The sequence below is a fragment of the Hemicordylus capensis genome, chromosome 10 (genome assembly GCF_027244095.1).
Source record: "Hemicordylus capensis ecotype Gifberg chromosome 10, rHemCap1.1.pri, whole genome shotgun sequence".
Taxonomy (NCBI): domain Eukaryota; kingdom Metazoa; phylum Chordata; class Lepidosauria; order Squamata; family Cordylidae; genus Hemicordylus; species Hemicordylus capensis.
The window spans coordinates 20775845-20796481 of NC_069666.1; the positions used below are offsets into that span (position 1 = coordinate 20775845).

At 43.8% G+C, this 20637-nt stretch overlaps 2 protein-coding genes across 21 annotated transcripts in view; one reads left to right on the forward strand and one right to left on the reverse strand.

Annotated features, from left to right (window-relative positions):
• Positions 1-20637, reverse strand: part of NRG4 (neuregulin 4) — a 121392-nt gene that overhangs the window by 66503 nt on the left and 34252 nt on the right. For 2 of the 13 annotated variants that reach the window (XM_053271965.1, XM_053271957.1), the window contains exons 1-2: positions 7935-12205; positions 4870-5101 (exon numbers count right to left, since the gene is read on the reverse strand). The exons of 2 other annotated variants lie outside the window; for them this stretch is intronic. The gene's annotated coding sequence lies outside the window, so the exon portion shown is untranslated. Of the gene's footprint in view, positions 1-4869; positions 5102-7934; positions 12206-12910; positions 13431-20637 lie in introns of those variants that run through there. 9 more of the 13 variants (XM_053271963.1, XM_053271960.1, XM_053271959.1 and 6 more) reach the window with 9 other exon arrangements.
• TMEM266 (transmembrane protein 266) overlaps positions 12437-20637 on the forward strand; it is a 124599-nt gene continuing 116398 nt past the window's right edge. For 6 of the 8 annotated variants that reach the window (XM_053271944.1, XM_053271952.1, XM_053271949.1 and 3 more), the window contains exon 1: positions 12437-12799. The gene's annotated coding sequence lies outside the window, so the exon portion shown is untranslated. Of the gene's footprint in view, positions 12800-13465; positions 13537-20637 lie in introns of those variants that run through there. The other 2 variants (XM_053271946.1, XM_053271948.1) reach the window with 2 other exon arrangements.

A 20637-nucleotide genomic window follows, 5' to 3' on the forward strand; every position in this document is an offset into this window, starting at 1 on the left:
ATTAGTATAATTCTATAAATCATATACATATCCTTAACGACCCATATCTGGCATGATTTGATATAGATAAAAAGTTTTACACATAGCAGCAAGGTGTACATATAAAGTCATATAACTTATAGCAAGCAACATTGTTTTAACCCATCTTTATCCCAAATAAAGTATAAATAACAGTCTTGCATTGTGGAACCAGATGCTTCTGGTGATTAATGGGTTATCAGCTTGTGGAAAGCGATAGCAATGACAAGTCATGTACAATCACACTGATTAATACAAGTGTCTATAAAATTGCAGGTAAAGCTTGGGCCAGCTTAATGTCTTAGAGCATAAAGGGATCAGTAACTTGGGGATAGGTGCAGACTTGCAGGTAAATGCTCTGGTTGAAACAATGAGATGATTGGCACAATATATAAGTGAAACAAATAAGAAAATGACTGGAGAGCAAGCATGTGAGGTCCATGACCTTACAGCACAGGAGATAGCAAGGTTTTCAACATAATGATAACACATAGTCACTACAAGAAAGTAATATAAGAAAGTGGTGCAAATCATCAACTCCCACCCTCCTTAGTGTCCTCTAAAGTCTGTCATGGCCAAAAAGGAAGCCATGGAGAGCTTTAGAATTCAAAATCTAAAAGTCCTTGGTAAGGAAAAATATATTTTAGTCCTTCAGTTGAGAACCAAATGTTCTTGTACGACGTTGCAGGATTTTGGCTATCCTGGATGTTCTCTGATCCATGTTGTTCGAATGTTCATGTGTTTGGGAGCCTTGACTCCCCGCCTTGTGGGCAATCTGAAATAGTGTCCTTGGCAAAATGTTGAAATAGTGTCTTTGGCAAGGTATCTTACCCAGGTAGGATGGTTCCAGGGCTTTACAGCTTGGGGAAATGCTGTTACGTGTATGACTCCAGAGAAAAGTGAACAAATTGGCTTGCTTGTTTGTCATCAGGCAGTCTTCAGGCGTTTGTTGTCTATCCTTCTCCTATAACACTTAGGAGCAGGAAGATGAACTTTGCATTGGGCCCTCTTCCTCGAACACAAGACAGGGTAGCAGATGAACGTCCTATCACCATTGGGTTGGACTGGAAATGCAGATAGGCACTGCCCTCGGGTAGCTGCTGCTGCTGATGGTTAGTTTTCCTGGGTCAGTGTGGAGACTCCCTTGGGATCACGTTCTGGCAATGGATCCAGGTATTCCTTCGATCTGGGAAGGACCAATCCTTCTTGGAAAGACAATTCAAGGCACTGTTGGTTGCAAACCTGTTTACTTGAGAGAAAGACAGGCAAGTGAGTTGCCAATTCCCTCCCCCGCCATGTAGGGACAGCATCCTGAGACTAAGTCTCTGGGTGCCAACCATCAGCACAAAAGGAAAATCAAGCTTTCAAGGCAAATAATACAAAGGATGGATAAAACCTGAGGCTATTTTCAATTTGGTCTTTTGGCATTTTTCTTTTCTTTTTCCAATTTATATTTTTGTTTCCCTGCTTTCCCTGGGCCCCCACTTCTTCGAAGACCAGAACAGGGGATGATGTCTTCTTTTAAGGCTTGGTGGCTTGTGTTGTAGGCTGGTGTCTGATCACGAGAACAAAACAGCAATCCTGGGCAAAAGCAAAGCAATGAAGTCAAAAAGAAAAAGGCATTCACATTTTTCACCCCCCCTTGTGAGTTTGGGGCTTTGAGGAGGCATTAAAGCCTTTCAAGTCAAGCATAGTCACTGCTAACAAAGTCCATTTTCCATGTGGCATCTCACATTCTCTTCTGCATCCTGTTCTTCCTCTTTACAACAACCCTGTGAGGCAGGCCAAATCATTTGAGTGGCAGGCTCTGTGTCACCCAGCAAGTGTCATGGCTGAATGAGGTTTTTGAACTCGGGTTTCCCCGGTCTTAGTCCAGCACTCTAACCACTGCGCTACGTTGGCTGACAATCATACTTTCAGGCCTTTGTCAGGGCAATCAATCTCCATCCAGTATAACTGACTTCATCGTCAGTAACGTGTAGATAGTTGTGGTGTCCCAGTTCTCCATCTTTAGCCTAATAATTAACAAGTCACTGATGGATACAAGTTTGGGTTTGACATTTCTGTAAAGCGAAAACAACCTCTCAAGTCAAGGAAAGGATAGCCCACACAGGTAAAGTCAATCCCTGCCCTCTGTCTACCCACAACTTGGGCATTACCCGACTTGGCATGTCCAGTGAGATCCTATACCTTGGTAAAGTAGGATTGTTTACTACACAAATTACACAGGCTGTTGCCACATGTTTTGCAAAAGGGTACATCCAAGAGGCACAAAAGGGTCTTTGTATTGACTAGGAAAAACCAAAGGATTGGTTCTGCAAGAATTCCACATCCATCTGCTGTTCTTTACCAGCCATCCTCTTCTAAATGCGCCCCCCTATTGTGATGCAAAGTCGATGTCCTTTTTCTGAATGGGGGGGGGGGTTGTGCCAAGACAGTGAGCACAGGAATCAAAGATGCTTGGAAACAGGAATAGAAGGAGCAGCGGTTTTAGCTGCAATATCTGCCATCCAATTACGCTTTGTCACTGGGTCATTTCCCTCTGGTGACCTCTGCTATGGATGACTGCAACCTCTTCTAGTAGTGTAACAGCAGTCTAGAGTTCTGATATCTGTGTCCCAAATTTTACTTCCTTGTTTCCCACTGTTAAAATCTTCTTTCTTTCCAAGTGGCCCCATGTGTTGTGTAAAAATTACCTTGAAGGTGATGAGCTCTGCAAGCTGTGCTGAGATACCTGGAGAAGGAGATTTCACCCCCAGAACTTCATGGTCAGTCACTACTCCATAGCCAGCTTACGTTGTCCATCTTACATGAAGCTGCCTCCATCTGTGTACAGTTCATCTTTAAGATCAGGATGGCTTGGCATAGATGCAGTCCACAGCTTGCAAGCAATTATGTTCTTGGTCTTCTGTAGGCTCAAAAGGAAGTAAAGTAGCTGAATTAAGAACAAAGGTAGTAGCCATGGAAACCCTAGGATTCCCCACCAAAGTCAAATGATATTTTGTCATGTGTGAGGGAATCAGCCATCTATTGCCCCAGACTAATCCCCTTTAGCTGGGAAGTTTATAAGGTGAATTGCAAACAGGTACTTTGGAACTCCCTGCCACTTGCAGGAGTGATAAAACCAAAATTTCTCATTTCTTCAAATCTTCCATCTGGGTTCTGTAATTTGAAGGTTCAACTATTGTGAAGGCAAAGCAGGGCTGCTGGATGAGACAAATTTAAAACTTAAGCCGTAGACCATTTGACAATACTCTTAGTTTACATCAAATTCAGCTAGCAGAAATATTGCATAGATTTTGCAAAAACATGACAGTAATACAATTAGACTAATTTATCTTAAAATCCATTTTTCCTTCTCACCCACAATTAATCTGGCTGGAACACAAACTGCTTTACAGAGAACCTCTTTCCCCCTTGTCATTGTTCATCAGAGATCAGCTCAGTTGTGAGCAAGAATTTGAAAGGGAAACTTTCGGTTTAGAGTTTTGAGCTCACGGAAAATAGGTAAGAGACCATCTCAAGGAAATCAGTAAATATAACATATAAAGGCTTATGATACTCAGTAGTGGCAGAAATATCACAATTAACTTGATATAAGAATGAATGAATTAGAGCTTGCTCTCATGCCATAAGCAGCACTTGCTCTCATGCCATAAGCAGCACTTTTGCAGAGGTGTAATAACTGTGAATTTTGGACTTCAATGTCAGAGCGAGTTTGGTCTGGAACAGTTTACAGAAAAAGACATGTCACTAGAATAAATACATTCAGAATAAATACAACAGAATAAACGGAATAAATACAACAGAAACCTCCTCTTCACAGAGATGAGCTATAAGATTGATGTAGGGTTGAATTCCTACACAGAACCAGAGGTTTGGGCTCCCTGTTCAGAAACATGCACATGCACACACACACACACACACACACGGTTGTCTTGTGTATTTCACAGAACAAGGGATTAAACAAAAGAAATTCCATGAGTCACAAAGAATTTTATAACATTTTCAATATGTTAGCCATAAACTCAGTTAAGAGAGTAGCTTAAATAGAACAAACTTATCACAGTCATCTTAAGAAACAATCCACATTACTTCCACATTACCTCTCCACAACTTATATTTTCCAACTTACTGGTTCCTTTCAATCAATTTTCTTTTTGTTTAACAACCTTCCAACCAAAACCCTTTCATGTCTCCTTATAGTTTTTTTCCTCTTTCCTTTTCTCTGCAATTCCCATATGCATTCCTTCAAAACTCCATTTTCTTTCCTCTTCTCCAACTGCAAGCAGTTGGAGAGAGGGGGGGGGGAGAGAACAAAGGCAGCCTTTTGTTCGGAGAAACTTTTTGCAGCAAGAATAGTGTTATCTTTTGGCTTGGTTACAACAGGACAGTGGCAGAGACTGTTTGCAGACTGTTTGCAACACAAGGGCAAAGCTTGGAAACAGAACACAGAGACAACATGATTTTAGCAAAAGACAATCATTCTTTTCCTTTTTAATAATTTCCCCAGACCCCTTGTCTTGGAGCACAGAGGCGTTTTTAAACTTTCATTCTGAGGGCACCTCCCCTTCTCGTGAGAATCACCCAATTTTTCAATACGCATTCTAAAGGTACTTGCTATTTCTACTCCCCATAGTCCCCCCCCCTTAGTTTGCTCGTGCTTGGGCCATTTATTTTTTACTCAGCCGCCTCTCCCTCAGGCTTTTGGCTTAAGTCACCCTTCTCTCGGGATTTTGGCTTAAATTGCCCCTCTCTTGGGTAATTTGCTTTCTCCCCTCTTCTCAGGATGAAAGATTGCCCCTCCCTGGGCTTCCCCCCCTTTTCCCCTTCTTGGGCTGGGGTTCTCACCAAGACGTCTTTGGATTTCTCGCCTCTCCCTCAGGCTTTTGCCTCGATTCCCAGATGTGGCGCGTTGTAACGACTGGCGCGTCTCGGGGCCCATGAGAATCCTCCACAGACAAAACGCTGTGGGGCACGCTGGATCTCACTGTCCCGTGACATGTCAGACTGTCCACCCAGAGTCACATCCGACTGTCACGGCACCAAATTGATGTGAATTCTGGTTTGTCCCTGGGTCCACCTTAAGCCAATCAAACAGACACAGTGGGAATCAATTAGAGGCTTGGTTTAATGCTCTGCAGAAGCAGGTAGACAATGGGGCTCACGCTCCACATTGAATACAAATTGGTTATAGGTGCATCTTACATTTATACAGACAATCTGAATGATGCTGACATAGTATACGTGGCAGTAAAATGGTGGACTAAGTATCTAGTACGCATGCGAATGATTCATTGTTCATCTGGTGATCACTCCTTATTTGGTTACATCCTGTTTTATTAACTTGTCAGCAAAGAACAATGAGAATCTTGTGAGAACCAAGTTTCATAGATACATTTTAGTGGAGAGAGATAATGACATTGGCCGTGATGTCTCTGAGCTTGGTTGGGCTTACTTTAAGTTAGAATTAGGTTTTCTAAGCAAATTTGGAGATGCTTTGGTATTCTAAGTAAAATGGAGTTACTTTGGTTTTCTAAAACACATCACAATGATTCAATAAATATTGGTAGCAGTACAATAATACAATGGGCAACAATAACCAGCTTTCTAAGATTTATCATCTCTATACACAGTCACTGAGAGAGCTTAGTCATGCTGGCATAGCCCCCTATTGGTGACCAAGAATAATGACAACCAGACATGTTTGGCTGAGGGGTTGTTAAGATATTGGCCGCATCTGCACATAATGGGATACTGGAGTTAAATAGGGCAGAAGCTAGATTTCGTGTATGTCTGAATGCATGCAACTTTGGCCTCATTGAAAAAGCAACCCCAACTTAGTCCCGCTGCCAAAACTCCAGTTTGAACCTTTGGTCTGTAATGAGTTTCACCTGAGGTTTGCAGCCGGCTGTGGTACATCCACATTCTGAATTGCAGGCTGCGCTTGCTGTTACTGGAGTTGAGGGAGGAAGACTGGCTGCTTGGACTGTTCTTCATGCCAGAAGGAAGCCCGCACAGCCAGTTCCCCCTCTTCTCTGCAGTCTCGCAGCCTGCTGTATGGATCCTGCCCATTATGACGGAAGGCGGACAGCTCAGCATGCAGGGGGTGGGGGAAACTGCAGGTCTGGTGGGCCCGTGGTTCTGCATTATGTGTGAATGCAGCCTTTGGCTTAGTTCAACAAGCCATGGTTTAGATTACAGTGAATTAGCCTGTATTCCTCTTGGGCTTGCACTCTCCTCCCTTGCGCATCAGAGGAGGATCTGGCTTATTGCTCCCAACAAACTCAAGTGGCCTCGAACCCAAGAGGTCTTGAAAAGGAGGAGATGATGAGTCAATAAGACTCTATTGCATGACCTGTCCTAAAAAGACTGAAAACAAAAGATGGTCAGAAACAAGCTGTCTGATGGAATACAAGAACCCTCTGAGATTTGGGGTAGTAGGATGTCTCATATCACAAACCAGACAACATAGTACTAATAAAAAACACTGCAATTACATGTCAATTAGAAGACTTTCCGTTTAATCCTACGCATGTTTACTTGGAAATAAATTTCCCTTTGTTCAATTTAAACATGTAGATTTAATCTCAGCTGGGAAGCCACATAAGAGAGAACTAGATTATAATAGATTTCTACCTCCAGGAAGCATGACATTGAACAAAATAATGATCACGTTGTGCTGTAGCATGACAAATATTATAAACTTTGGACTAATACACAGAATAAGCATATGTTCCTTTTCTCACAGTACTAACAGTATTTACACATTTTGGCCATAACTGAAGAGATTAACAGTAGTCGATGAGCACACTGGACACTCCTGTGCTCTTAAAGTCTCCTGTACACATTCCAGACTAAATTCCCTCCTGAAAACTAGCTGCATTCAGTAGGGATGTATGTTGCATGCAACTGAGAACAGCTGTCACATTATTTCTGAATGCCTGATTTCATACTGGAATCTGCAAATTAGTTGACAGATGTATAAAATCACATGCACAATACCCTATAGACTTCTCAGAAACATTTCATTATATACTTTAAAAATCCCCCATATACATTAAGCATACAGGTGAACCTCGATATTCGTGGGGGTTTCATTCCGGGCTGCAGCCGCGGATGGATATGGAAACCGTGAATATCGAGTTAAGAGAACCTATGGGACTGCAGGGGTTAGGTCAGTCAAATTTTGTGGGGGGAGGAGCTTCTTAACCTGCTCTGCTGCTCCCCTTGAGTCGTGCTGTGGCCCCAAATTGGCCAAAAATTGGCTCCCCCCCCACTCCTATTTTTTTTTAACAAAGATGGGAGCCATTTTGTGACTCCATTGTAGAAAATGGCAGCCAGAAATGACCTCTGCAGTCATTTCTGGCCACCTCCAACCTGCAAATATGCAAGGTCAGCATGTTTCCCCAACCACTTCCTCCCAACCCTGTGTATGCTGAGGTCAGGTGCTTTTTCCTGAGCACAGATATGCAAATCCACAGATTTGGAATCTGTGGATAACGAGGTCCACGTGTATCAGGAAAGGTCACTGTTCCTAAACCTAAAAGCCACATACCAACATATTTATATAGACAAGAGTCATATAATACAATATAGTTCTTGATGCTTTTTGGCAGCTTCTTTTCCCACTAGAACCAGGGGTCATCCCATGAAACTGAAGGTCAGGGAATTTAGGACTGACAAAAATACTTTTGCACTCCACACATAATTAATCTATGGAATTATCTGCCATGGGATGTGGTGATGGCCATTAGCTTAGATGGTTTTAAAAGGGGCTTAGACAAATTTGTAGAGAACAGGTCTACCAATGGCTACTAGTCTGGTGGCTAGAGGCCACCTCCTGCCTAATAGGCAAGATGCCTCTAAATGCCAGTTGCAGGGGAGCAACAGCAGGAGAGGGGGCACGCCCTCACCTCTTGCCTGTGGACTTCCCAGAGGCATCTGGTGAGCCATCGTATGAAACAGGATGCTGGACTAGATGGGCCTTGGGCCTGATCCAGAAGGCCTGTTCTTATGTTCTTAGGATTTGTAAAAACAAACAAACAAACAAACAGGCAGGCACATTATTGCTAGAAATTAAAATTTGGCAAGCTTTAATTATGGAACAGCATATAATTTATTTATAGAAATTATTTTAAATTTTATTTAAAACAATTTATTTAAATGATTGATTGGAAAAACAGGTTGTGTGTGTGTACATTTTTAAGTATGCAAAAACAGTTTAATATTAACAGATTTACACAATGCCCAAGGACATATCAATGAAAGGTTAACAATTCTATCAGTTCATGACTATCTTAATTTTTCCTTTTAAAATATTGTAAAATGCAATTTTGTATTGAGTTAATTTGTTCAACTTAGCTTGGAGCTTACCCTGTAGAAACAGGTATTCTTTACTCCTATAGTGTAATCTTTCTCAGACATCCATAGGACAATCTGCTGAATCAACGTAATCTCTAATCTGTATCATCTAATCTTGCAGCTGCTCTCTCTGTGTGGTTATGTAATCTGCCTAGTGCGTATACTGTATGTGAAAGAACAGGGGGGAATAGCATTAAAGAATTTTTAAAATGTCTCTATGGTTCAAAAAAAGCAAGTTTTGAAAGAATGCCAACACAGCCTGTTTATATTTGTAATATGGTGTATTACAACCTGCATTTAATTTGCACAAAACAATCAATCACAGCCACCATTTGCTTTGTTTGAGACAACAAGTTAGATTGAACAACAGGACTATATATATTGAGGAAGATTAAGGGTACAATATACAAACATATAATATATTTATTCAATCAAATTGAACAAAATCTTCCTCAATTATAGTTTTTTCCTAGATTAAGTATGCATTTGGTGAGTTGCTTGTAAAACAGGATCCAGTATATAATCTTCCCCTTCATTTTTATCTAACGTGTACATTATGTAGAAATGATGGATGCTAACATTAAATATTTTTTAATACAATGGTGCTGATGTCTGAGTGAGCTACAACTCCTAACACACAATATTCCAAGCTGTTAGAGTCTTGGATTACAATTAAGACAGCTCTTAAAAGCTTGATCTCAAGCATGCTTACTCAGAGGTAAATCCTCCTGTTAATTAGGATTACAGCCTTAGGCTGTAAGGTTGTATATAAACAACCCTAAGATTGTATATAAACCTTAAATAAACATACAATTTATGTTTTATGCAGCTCCCGGTAGTTCTTAGAATTAGCCAAAACTTGGCTTTCTTAGCCCAGTTTTGGCTGATGGTAAGAACAGCCCCAAGGTAGGAGGAAAAGCTACCCAGGTTCTCCTCCTACCTTACATCCACACAATAACTTCTACCCAGGTTTTCCTCTAACCTTGCTTCCACACAACTGAAAATTGGGAGCATATACAGCTCTCAAACCCAGGTAGCACATTGTGTGAATGACCTCACTAGCTATGTTGTTTTGCTAAATCAATCAATCAATCAAATCAATCAATATTAGCACAAAACACCTGCAATAAGAACCATGCCATAAACAGATTTAAAGGTTTAAAAAGCAAACCTTTTTAAGGCTTCCAGCAGCTATTCTTATAAAGCTGCTGCTTTACAACTGATATCTGATCTTTTGATATCAAGTAGGCCTTAAGAAATGGGATTTTAATTGCATGGGTTTACAAAAATTAATACATTTTCTGCTCAGTGTTAGGAGAAACTTGTCAACTTTGTTTGGCAAGGAGGGGAGCTTTGGTGGGAGAGCTGGTCTTGTGGTAGCAAGCATGAATTGCCCCCTTTGCTAAGCAGGGTCAGCCATGGTTTGCATTTGAATGGGAGACATGTGAGCACTGTAAGATATTCCCATCGGGGGTGGGGCCGTTCTGGGAAGAGCATCTGCATGCTTGCATGCAGAAGGTTCCAGGTTCCCTCCCTGACATCTCCAAGATATGGCTGCTGCTGCCTGCAACCTTGGAGAAGCTATTGCCAGTCTGTGTCGACAATACTAAGCTAGATGAACCAATGGTCTCAATCGGTATAAGGCAGCTTTCTGTGTTCCTATGTTCCTAACAGTTAAATATATTTGATAATGGAACCAATTACATGGGGAGGAGGTAATCACTGGAAGTCTTAAAGCAGCAACAGGGCAATGCTCCAGATTTGTACTGAGAAGGGAAGTGGTCTAGAAAGCCCGCCTTCAGCTCTACAGTTCTATGAGGCATACCTCCTTCTCTCACACAGAAGAGAACGCCTCTTATAAAATGATGCCTGTTATGATATACATGTACATTGTCTAAAAATATATACAATGTATTATTTTTGCTTCACAATATTTTTTACTTATATGCAAATTTAATTCCTTGATTAAGCAGTCAACTAAAACTCACATGATGAATCAATGATGTCTTTAACCTTAGTGTGACAACCCTAAAATGCAACTCATGAGAGAAGGGTGTGTATATATAGACATTAATGCCCCTTTGTAGGAGTTCCATGCTTTATGTGTATATTTCTTTCTGAGTCAGGTTTCCACTCAGAACAGCCTCCAAAGCAACACCCATTAAATAGTACACAATGAATTGTCAAATTATCACATCATTGGGGAGAACTAGGACATCAAGGGGTTTTGTTCATATCATTTTAATTATTCAATATGGAGTTACTAATGCCAGATGGTCATTGTAGCCCCTTGGCTTACACACCAGTTTAACTTTTCTGTGTTATTAGTAACACTGTCTACAAAAGAAATTATCCTTATTCCTTATTTGAACCTTCCAACATCATGGGGTGGCAGTGGAAGGCATTGAACATGTATGCCTCCCTGAGCTCCTTGAAGGCCAGGAAAGAAATGTAATAAATATATTTAAAATAGACTTGCTGTTATTAAAATCCCCCCAAGGCTCATATTTTGCCATGTAAACCACTTTGTAAGGAATATATAAATATTTGTAATAATGTTTTTGAAATAGAAGACCTGGCTGATCTGTTTGTTCAACAAACAAAACATTTTGTCCACACAAAACAAAACATGAGCAACTTATGTCTGTAATACATTTTCCACTTTGGGTGGGTATGGAGGGCTTTTTTTCTTGACCCGCTCAATTTATGATCGAAAGAGCACCAAAAATACAAGAAAAGAAGCCAACAAAGTGAACGACTTATAATAGTGTTTTGTTTTTTGAAGGCAGAATGGTTACTTGAGCAAACTTAGATTCAGCCTGTCTTCTGTTTCAAAAACATGATGGGAAACATGTATATAGTGCTTACAAAGCGGTTTCTGTAACTTACAAAATGGTTTACATAGCAAAAATGTGTCTTTTAAAGTTTCATTTTGCATTTTATTTCTGGGGGCAAGGAGGGTGGATTTTATTTCTTGGGGGCAAGGAAGAATCCTTAAGGTTATGAATACACGATCACTTTCCTGCAAACACCTTCGTCTTCTTTTATGTCATTTTACATCAGATGCTGTTTCTTTGCGTTATGAATACGGGGTTCATCATTTGGGGTCTTGGACGCAGAAGGCTAGGAATACAGGGTCGGTTTCCTGCAAACACCTTGGTCTGATTTCTGGGGCCGCAGGGGTGTCCTTGGGGGAGAGGGGCTGTGTTCACCCCTCTCTCCGGCAGCCCCTTGGGGTGAGGGAGATAATGAAGAAGATAGGGAGGGGTGGAGCTGGAGGGCGCCAAGGAGTGAGTTAGTTTATTTATTTAATTGTTGAATTTGTACACCGCCTTTCATTAAAACAATCCCGGTTCACACCAAAAAATCTAAAAGACTATAATAATCACACAATTAAAATATCAAGCTAAAAATAGGGGGGGGAAGCATAGCTCTGACTAAAAAGATTTAAAATGCCAGCAAAAATGGGTCCTTTTACATTTCATTTTGGATTTTATTTTCTTGAGTTTGGTGGTGGTGGGGGGGGGGTGAGGTTCTATGAACCCATCCGTTCAAGTAGAGCTACACCCCTGTCTGGGGGCAACAAAAAGCCCATAAAGGCTAGGAAGACAGTGTCAGTTTCGGGCCCCTGCACAGGGATATAGCTGGTAGGGGGGCTCAGAGAACCCAGGATTGAGCAGATGGGTTCAAAGAACCTCCCCCCCAGCTCAAAACCTCCCCATTTCCCTCATTCTCTCCCTCACTTTGAGGGGCCACTGCTTACACCCCCTCCCCCTGGAGACCCCGCACGCTGCGCCCGAGTTTCCCTCCAAAACCTGAAGGGAGGAGCTTCTCCTCAGGCAAAAAAAAAAAAAAAAAGAGCTCCCTCCCCCCACCCCAGGTACCCCTCCCCAACCGCCGTCCTAGCACGAGCCCCTCCATAGGCCTCCCGGATTGGTCCGCCAAGCCCCGCCACGTGACCCTCGAGCGCCCACTGCCCACCCCACGCTCCCTCCCCCTCCCTCCCCCCGTTCCTCCCGCCTCAGCGCAGCCCCGACGGCTGGTTTGTTTCCAAGGCGACCCGGGAGGAGGCAAGGAGATGAGTGTCTGGCGAGCGCAAGCCCGAGCTCGAGCAGCGCGCCCCCGAGTGCGGTGGAAGGGGTTGAGGGGCGCGCGCGCGCGCTTGTGGAGTGGCGAGAGCGAGCCGGTGGGAGGGGGTTGAGAGGAGAGGAAAAGGAGGAATAAGTTGAAGAGCGGGGGGGGGGGGCGGTTGGAGAGGGAGGGGGAGGAGGAGAGCACGGGCGCGCGCGCCTTGCGTGCTTGCGCGCTGGAACCCCGGACCTAGGAGGAGGGAGCGCGCGCTCGCCTTGATCCTTGGGAGCTGCAGCTGCTGTTGCAGCAGAGCGGAGCGCCTGTTAGGATCTTGGGCAGCAAGCAGGTATGTGGCTCTCCCGCACTCCCCAGCCCCCCTGCTCCCCCCCCGCAGAAACACATACACACAGAGACCCCCCCGCTCCCGCGCTGGCCTCCGCAAGGCGCACGTGCTCACCTGCAATGGGAGGCGCTGGCTGGGGTCCCCAGCAGTCCCTCTGGCACTACAGAGCCCTGGAGGAGGGGGGGGGGAGGCAGGGGAGGGGGGCGGATGCAAGCGGAGCCCGGCCTGAGCGGCAGGCAGGCAGGCAGCAAGCAGAGCATCTCTCCCGAGTGTGTGCGCGGCGCCAGGGGAAGTCCCTCTGGCTAGGAAGGAGGGCTTCCCTCTTGCCAAGCCGGGCGATGGGGCATCCTGTGCCAAGGAGCAGGGCATCCCCCACTGCAGAGGGAGGAGGGCTGTGGAAGTGGAAGAAGGGGGCGCCCTCCGCCCAGGAGCGGGGCATCCCTCTTGCCAGAGGCTGGTGAGCCAAGCGCAGGGCAGCTTCCACCCCAAGGGGCTGTTTTGAGCGGGGGGTGGGGTGGGAGGGGGGTTGCTTGCTGAAGGAGGTCTCTGGGGCGCAAAGCCCCCCCGGCGCCTTGCAAGAAAGGCATGGGGGCCTTGCTGGCGTGAAGATCTGCGGGGGATTCCCTTTTGTCTCTCTTCCCCAAGTCCTGCTCGGAGGTGGTGTTGCTTTGTGGGAAGAAACAGAGCATCTCTCTCTCTATCTCTCTCGGGCTAACCCATTTTGAAGCCTAGCTGCAGAGGTAAGCACTAGGACGGCAAATCTCCCTTTCTGTCAATTTCAACATCGAGGTGCATGTTCCCGTGTCAGGGCAGGTCACTGCTTCCCGGGTGTCCCCTTGGGAATCATGAATTCTAAGGGGTTCGACAGCACTCCTCTTCCATCTGAAAACAACACTTGGTAGCGTCCTCAAGAGAGAATCTTTCTCTTCCTTAATCTTCCCCTCTTGTACTAGATTTTCAAATTATGCCACAGCAGGGAACAGGGGACGGTGTGCCTTAGACCCCATTTACCTGCAAAGAGCAGATGATGAGGTACCCTTTGGCAAAGTGTATGAGGTAGACATCCCTCCTTGCATGCTGAGCTTTCCGTAGGTTCTTCCAGCATTCTTATTTGGCAGTGTAGGGAATGCAGAATTTACTGTTGAGTTCCTAGAGTTGGTGATCTGGCAAGCCACCCTTTGCTTTATCACTGTACAATCATGTGCATGTTGGTGTCCTGCTGAGCATAGATGTTATACCTGTTTTGTGATGCCCTGTGGTTTTCATTTCAAACCTTGGATGTCTTTATGATCAGAGTTATTTTGGGGGAGGGGGTGGGAACCATCATATTTAGAGACTGGTCCTTGGTTGCTTCTTTAATAACAAATTGGGTATCTTTTGTTAGGTATCCTTGAATTGTTTTGAATCCAGTAATTATATTAAAGTTTACAAAATTGCTTTTCAGGGAGGGGGGAAGAGAAATTGCAATATGTTACATGAGAGGAAGACCTGGATTGTTTGAAATAGTTCACCCTTGTGCTTAATAACTGGACAGAGTAATAAGTGAATATCCCCAAACTGTGCCTAGTTGTTGGTGTCCAGGAAGAGAGTTTAATGTTTTGAGTCTAAACATTTTCAAGTTTTTCTTAGTGAAACAAATCACTCCTTTAAAAAGGAAAAAAAAGGTGTATGACCAAGCACATTTCTGCACAACTGACTATGCAATAGATGTGCATTGCTTTGCACTTGTTGCACACTGGGATTTTTTGGTTGCAGATCTCCTCAAATTGAATGTAATCTCTATCCCCTGCTCCATGTGAATCTTTTTAAGTTTTTCTAGAGAGCCTTTAAATTATGCTACTTTTAATGCTGTAACTACCAAAAGGATGCAAATTTTGCTAGGGATGGTTTGGCTTTATTTGAATGGTAGTCCACTGGTTCTGATACACCAAATTAATATGGACATATATTTCTTATGATGAGGAAATCAGCCTGATTCTGATTCTCCTCCACTTAAGCAGGGCTGAATAAGGATCAAGTTGGAGATCCACTGTAAGAGAGCCAGTGTGGTATAGTGGTTAGAGTGCTGGACTAGGACCAGGGAGACCCGAGTTCAAATCCCCATTCAGCCATGATACTAGCTGGGTGACTCTGGACCAGTCACTTCTCTCTCAGCCTAACCTACTTCACAGGGTTGTTGTGAGGAGAAACTCAAGTATGTAGTACACCGCTCTGGGCTCTTTGGAGGAAGAGCAGGATATAAATGTAAATAAATAAAATAAATAAATAAGATAATCCTTGTGAAACTCCTATGACTGTACGCAGGATTTGCCCCTTTGAAATACTTCAGTTTCTGTGAACACTGCTTTGATTTGTGGGTTTGTCTTGTGGTCTGCTATTACCCAAACTCTACCCTTTGAATATCCTGGCTATGTGTAAGTGTGTGTGTGTGTGTGTGTGTGTGTGTGTGTATGCATGTACGTGCGCTCAGCTTTGCAGACAAGTGCAAAACGTACATTTGTCTACCTGTGTGTATCTCTGTGTCAAAGGGTGGCTTGAGCAGTGGGTCTAGCAACTTTGCTCAGAGCAAGTACCTAACTGTAGGACTATATGTGACTCTTAGACTGGTTTTGTGTTCCATTTATTTCATCATGCTGTAATCTCGAAAATGTGCTTTTACCTATCTTCAACAAGGTGAGTGAGCTGTTGGAACAATTCCAGAATAACTAATATGATATTGATAGTAACAATTCAAGTTTGCCTTCATCTTGATATTTTTAAGAAATGCAGTTGTAAGCTCCCAACTAGCAAACCTGTTTGCAAAATAAATACTACCTTATTCCATAAGCTATTAACTTTTTACTATATTACATCTGTTAGCTTTTTACTCTTCCTGCTGATGTGAATGTAAAAGCCTGCAAAAATATACACAGCTTTGAAACACAAAAAGTGTTGCATGTGGAAGGCTGATATTTTAAACATCCTGATAGTATACAGATTTACTTGGGAAGTCCAATTTTAACAGGGTATACTTTCCAATAATTTGAAGCTATGTATGGTCACTTGGAAATAAGGGTCATTGATTTTAGCTTAGTAAGCTTCCATATATCTATATTTAAGATTGTAACAGAAATCTCTTTAAATTAGGCCACCACTTACGCAATCTTTATGTTCCCTACACCTATTTAATACATTTTTGCTTCCCTCTGTTGTGACTCACATACTATGACAATAATGTTTGTATCTTTTAAGGTAATTGGAGGAAAGATAAGCATAGATCATTATCTGTGATAATGTCTATGCAAATACTGTAGTTCATTAAAAAAAAAAAAAGATTTGGTGTATATGGTATTCCAAGGAACTGAAGGGTGGGAAAAACTGAGCATCATCTTAAACTGTAGTGAGACACCTACAGCCAAACATTCCCAAGTGTAAGCCCCTCTAGAGGGCTTGTTAACATAACTGTGGATAAGAAAGTTGTTTCAGAATTTATTAATTGAGGGCTACTATCCTACATCAACAAGGTTTGTTTCCCTCCAAGGCAGGGAATCCACTGGTGCATCAGGGCTGCTTCATATGCTAGAACTTAATAAAAATTTATTCAATATGTTAGCCTTGTAATTAACCGCCTAAAACTTAACTGGCTGCAAACTTTTGTCCTGCTTTGTTTGAGATGTTAGAGGGGGTGCTTCAAATATATATATAGTGTGTGTGTGTGTGTGTGTGTGCGCGTGTTTTGCTATGCTCCTGAACGATCTCAGCAGTGTGACTGATAGTCTTCCAAGGGTCAGGAAGAGCAAGAAATAGCTGGCTGGGAAGAGTCTAGGTAAATCCCCACTCCCTCCTGATCACATCAGCATGGGAAGGAGACACAGAAATCACACTGCCACTGGGTGGAGGAGAATAGCTGCATACAATAACTGGCTGGGAGGAGTCCAAGTAAGTTCTCTTTTATACTCTTCACAGTTGCATCATGGCGGTGCAGGCTGCTGGGTGGAAGGAGGGAAGGAACAAGCGATAGCTAGCAACAACTGGGGGCCTGAAAGACCCAACGAGCATGCATTGCAGTATAGGACACCACCACCCACCCAAATGATTTTTTTTTTTTTGCTCACCTAGCCTTAATTCCAGGTCACCATAGGTGACCAGGTGAGTGGTCACGGATAAGATGACACTATATTTAGATTTATTTATTTATTTATTTATTTATCACATTTGTACAGCATCCCAAACTTTCGTCTCTGGGCGGTTAATAATAGCATAAAACAAGTTAAAATATATACAAAAACTTAAAACAATTTAAAAATTTAAAAATCACTCACAAATTAAAACCATAAAATTTCAAAGAACTGAAAAAGCTTGGGTGAAGAAGTGGGTTTTCAAATGCTTTCTAAAAATTGTCAGAGATGGGGAGGATCGTGTCTCAGTAGGGAGCACATTCCACAATCTTTGGGCAACAACCGAGAAAGCCCATCCCCGTGTGGCCACCAGCCGAGCTGGTGGCAACTGAAGACAGATCTCTCTGGATGACCTCAATGGGTGGTGGAGCTCATAATGAAGAAGACTTTCTTTTAGATACCCAGGGCCTAAGCCATTTATTATTATTATTATTATTATTATTATTATTATTATTAACATTTATATCCCGCTCTCCTCCAAGGAGCCCAGAGCGGTGTACTACATACTTGAGTTTCTCTTTCACAACAACCCTGTGAAGTAGATTAGACTGAGAGAGAAGTGACTGGCCCAGAGTCTCTTATTTATTTATTTATTTATTTATTTAGATTTAGGACTTTATAAGTTCTAAGACTAGCACTTTGTATTTTGCCCAGAAACCTATTGAGAGCCAGTGTAACTATGTCAACAAAGGAGAGATGTGGTCTTTCTTGTCAGCAATCTGGCCACCCAGAAGGGAAGTCCAGGAAGATAGTCCACAATACAAACTGGGCTCCAGAAATGAAACACGGCTCGGAATAGTTCTCTGTATCAGGCTTGGGCTGACAGCTGTCGACACGAGGGTTGACAAATGTTGTCTTCCAGAAGTTAACAGAAAGTTGTTGATGTGCTTTATAGTCCAAGCTGATAACTCTCCGCTGGCAGGGATTCAAGGCTTATCAGCCCTCTGCAAGAGGCGTTTACTCCTCCTGATATTTTCCATCTGTGCTCTTCGCCTTGTGACACGCCTTTGCTGTGGAGTCAGTGGGGGTTGCCTGCACAGGTCATCTTCTAGTCTGTCCGTCGCTGTCTCTGCTGCCTCAGACTGCTGTGCCTGCTCTGAAACATCAGCTGGACCTTCCTCAGCCGTCTCTTGGGAACTGACAGCCGGGCTCTGCCCCTCAGGCACCCCTGCATCGGCTGAAAGGCTGTCAACTTTCCCTTCCTCCTCGCTATCTGAGATCGAGGGCGTGACATTTCTGATATGACCCAGATACCAACCTGGCCACCGCATTCTGTACCAACTGAAGCTTCCAAACTGCGTACAAAGGCAGCCCCACATAGAGCGCATTGCAGAAGTTAAGTCTGGAGGTTATCAACATATGTACCACTGTTTTGAGGTCGTTTATCTCAAGAAACGGAAGCAGCTGGCGTATCAGCTGAAGCTGATAGAAATCCCTTCGGGCCACCCCCTCAACCTGAGATACCAGAGAGAGGTTTGGATCCAGAAGTACTCCCAGACTGCAAACCTGTTCCTTTTGGGGAAGTGTGACCCTATCTAGAACAGGGAGATAAAAATAGTCTCTGGAGTTCTGATCCTGCACAATATGTACCTCTGTCTTATCTGGATTCAGCTTCAGTTTATTCTCCCTCATCCAGCCCATTACTGCCTCCAGGCAAGTATTTAGGGAAGTTATGCTATCTCCTGAAGAGGTTGACACGGAGAAGTAGATCTGGGTGTCATCAGCATACTGATAACACCCTGCTCCAAATCCCCTGATGATTTCTCCCAGTGGTTTCACACTGATGTTAAAGAGCATTGGAGAAAGTATGGAGCCTTGGGGGACACCATACTTAAGCTCAAATTTAGAAAAGCAACAGTCTCCAATCGACACCATCTGGAATCTGTCCAAGAGGTAGGAGCGGAACCACTGTAAAACAGTGCCTCCCACCCCCAACACTCTCAGACATTCCAGAAGGATACTATGGTTGATAGAATTGAAAGCTGCCAAGAGGTCCAAAAAGGACCAACAGAGTCACACTTCCTCTGTCAATTCCCAATTGGAGATCATCCATCAGGCCAACTGAGGCAGTCTCCACCACATAGCCCACCCGAAAGCCAGTTTTAAATGGGTCTAGATCAGGGATTCTCAACGCTGGGTCCCCAGATGTTATTGGACTTCAACTCCCATAATTCCCAGTCCCGGTGGTTTTTGGTTGGGGATTATGGGAGTTGAAGTCCAAAAACATCTGGGGACCCAACGTTTTGAATTCCTGGTCTAGATAATCAGTTTCCTCCAAGACCACCTGGAGCTGAGAGGCCACCACCCTCTCAATTACCTTGCCCAGCCATGGGAGGTTGGAAACAGGCCTATAGTTGCTCAGCTCTGAGGGATCTAATGCAGGCTTCTTAAGAAGAGGTCTAAAAATTGCCTCCTTAAGACATGGAGGCATCCTGCCCTCCCTCAGAGAAGCTTTTATGATTTCTACCAAGCCTCCTACAATAGCCTCCCTGCTAGATAGAACAAGCCATGCTGGACAAGGGTCCAGAGAACAAGTGGTAAGCCGCACCATTCTGAGCAGCTTGTCCACGTCCTCAGGAGTCACAAACTGAAACCGATCCAGTCGAATCACGTAAGAGGAGTTGCTGGACACCTCCAGTTCAGACATCGAATTAATTGTGGAATCTCCACCTAAGTTGGCCCGAGTCCGAGAGATTTTATCTGCAGAAGGTTCTTTAAACACATCACAGCAGGTAACTGATGGCTCCAAATTCTGATTCAAGGGGGGGGGTACATACTAGCCCTCTCACAATCCTGAATAACTCCGCTGGACGTGAACTCGCAGATGCAATACGGGCAGAAAAGAACCGCTTCTTTGCCGCACGTATTGCCTGAGCATAGATCTTTAAATGTGCTCTATGTCGTAATCTGTCAGATTCTAGTCGAATCTTTCTCCACTTGTGCTCCAGTCGCCTACCTTGTTGCTTCTGCCCCCATAGATCTTCTGTGTCCCAAGGGGCCAGTTTTGAAGCGGGTTGGAGGGGACGCTTAGGAGCAGTCATGTGTACTGCCATGGTGAGCATATTATTCCAGTTTTGCACTAGGGCATCAACAGGATCACCAGAAAAACCAACATTAAATCCCTCCAAGGCTTCTTGGAATCCTATTGGATCCAATAACCTCTTCGGGCGGACCATTCTAATAGGCCCCTTGCCCCTGCAGAGATGGAAAGTAGTTGTAAGCCTAACCTTAACCAGATGGTGGTCCGTCCATGACAACAGGGAAATTACAGGAGTCCGCACCCACCGAACACCACCCTGATCAGAGTAAAAGACCAAATCAAGCATGTGATCTGCAATGTGCATTGGTCCAGAGACCACTTGGGGGATAGGCCCATAGTTGTCATGGCCACTATGAATTCCTGAGCTGCCCCGGACAAATTGGTCCCAAAATAAACATTGAAGTCCCCCAGCACCAAAAGTCTGGGAGACTCCAACGTGAGTTCTGCGACCAAGTCCGTGAGCTCAGTAAGGGATTAGGGTAAGGCAGTAAGGCAGCAGGGTGGTCAGTACACCAACAGAAATCCCAGACTATCCCTGGTCCCCAAACTTAGGTACACACAGTCAATGTGGTCAGATACCTCAACAGGGACCTTCGTAAGGGAGATGTTATCCTTATAGACCACAGCCACTCCACCTCCCCGCC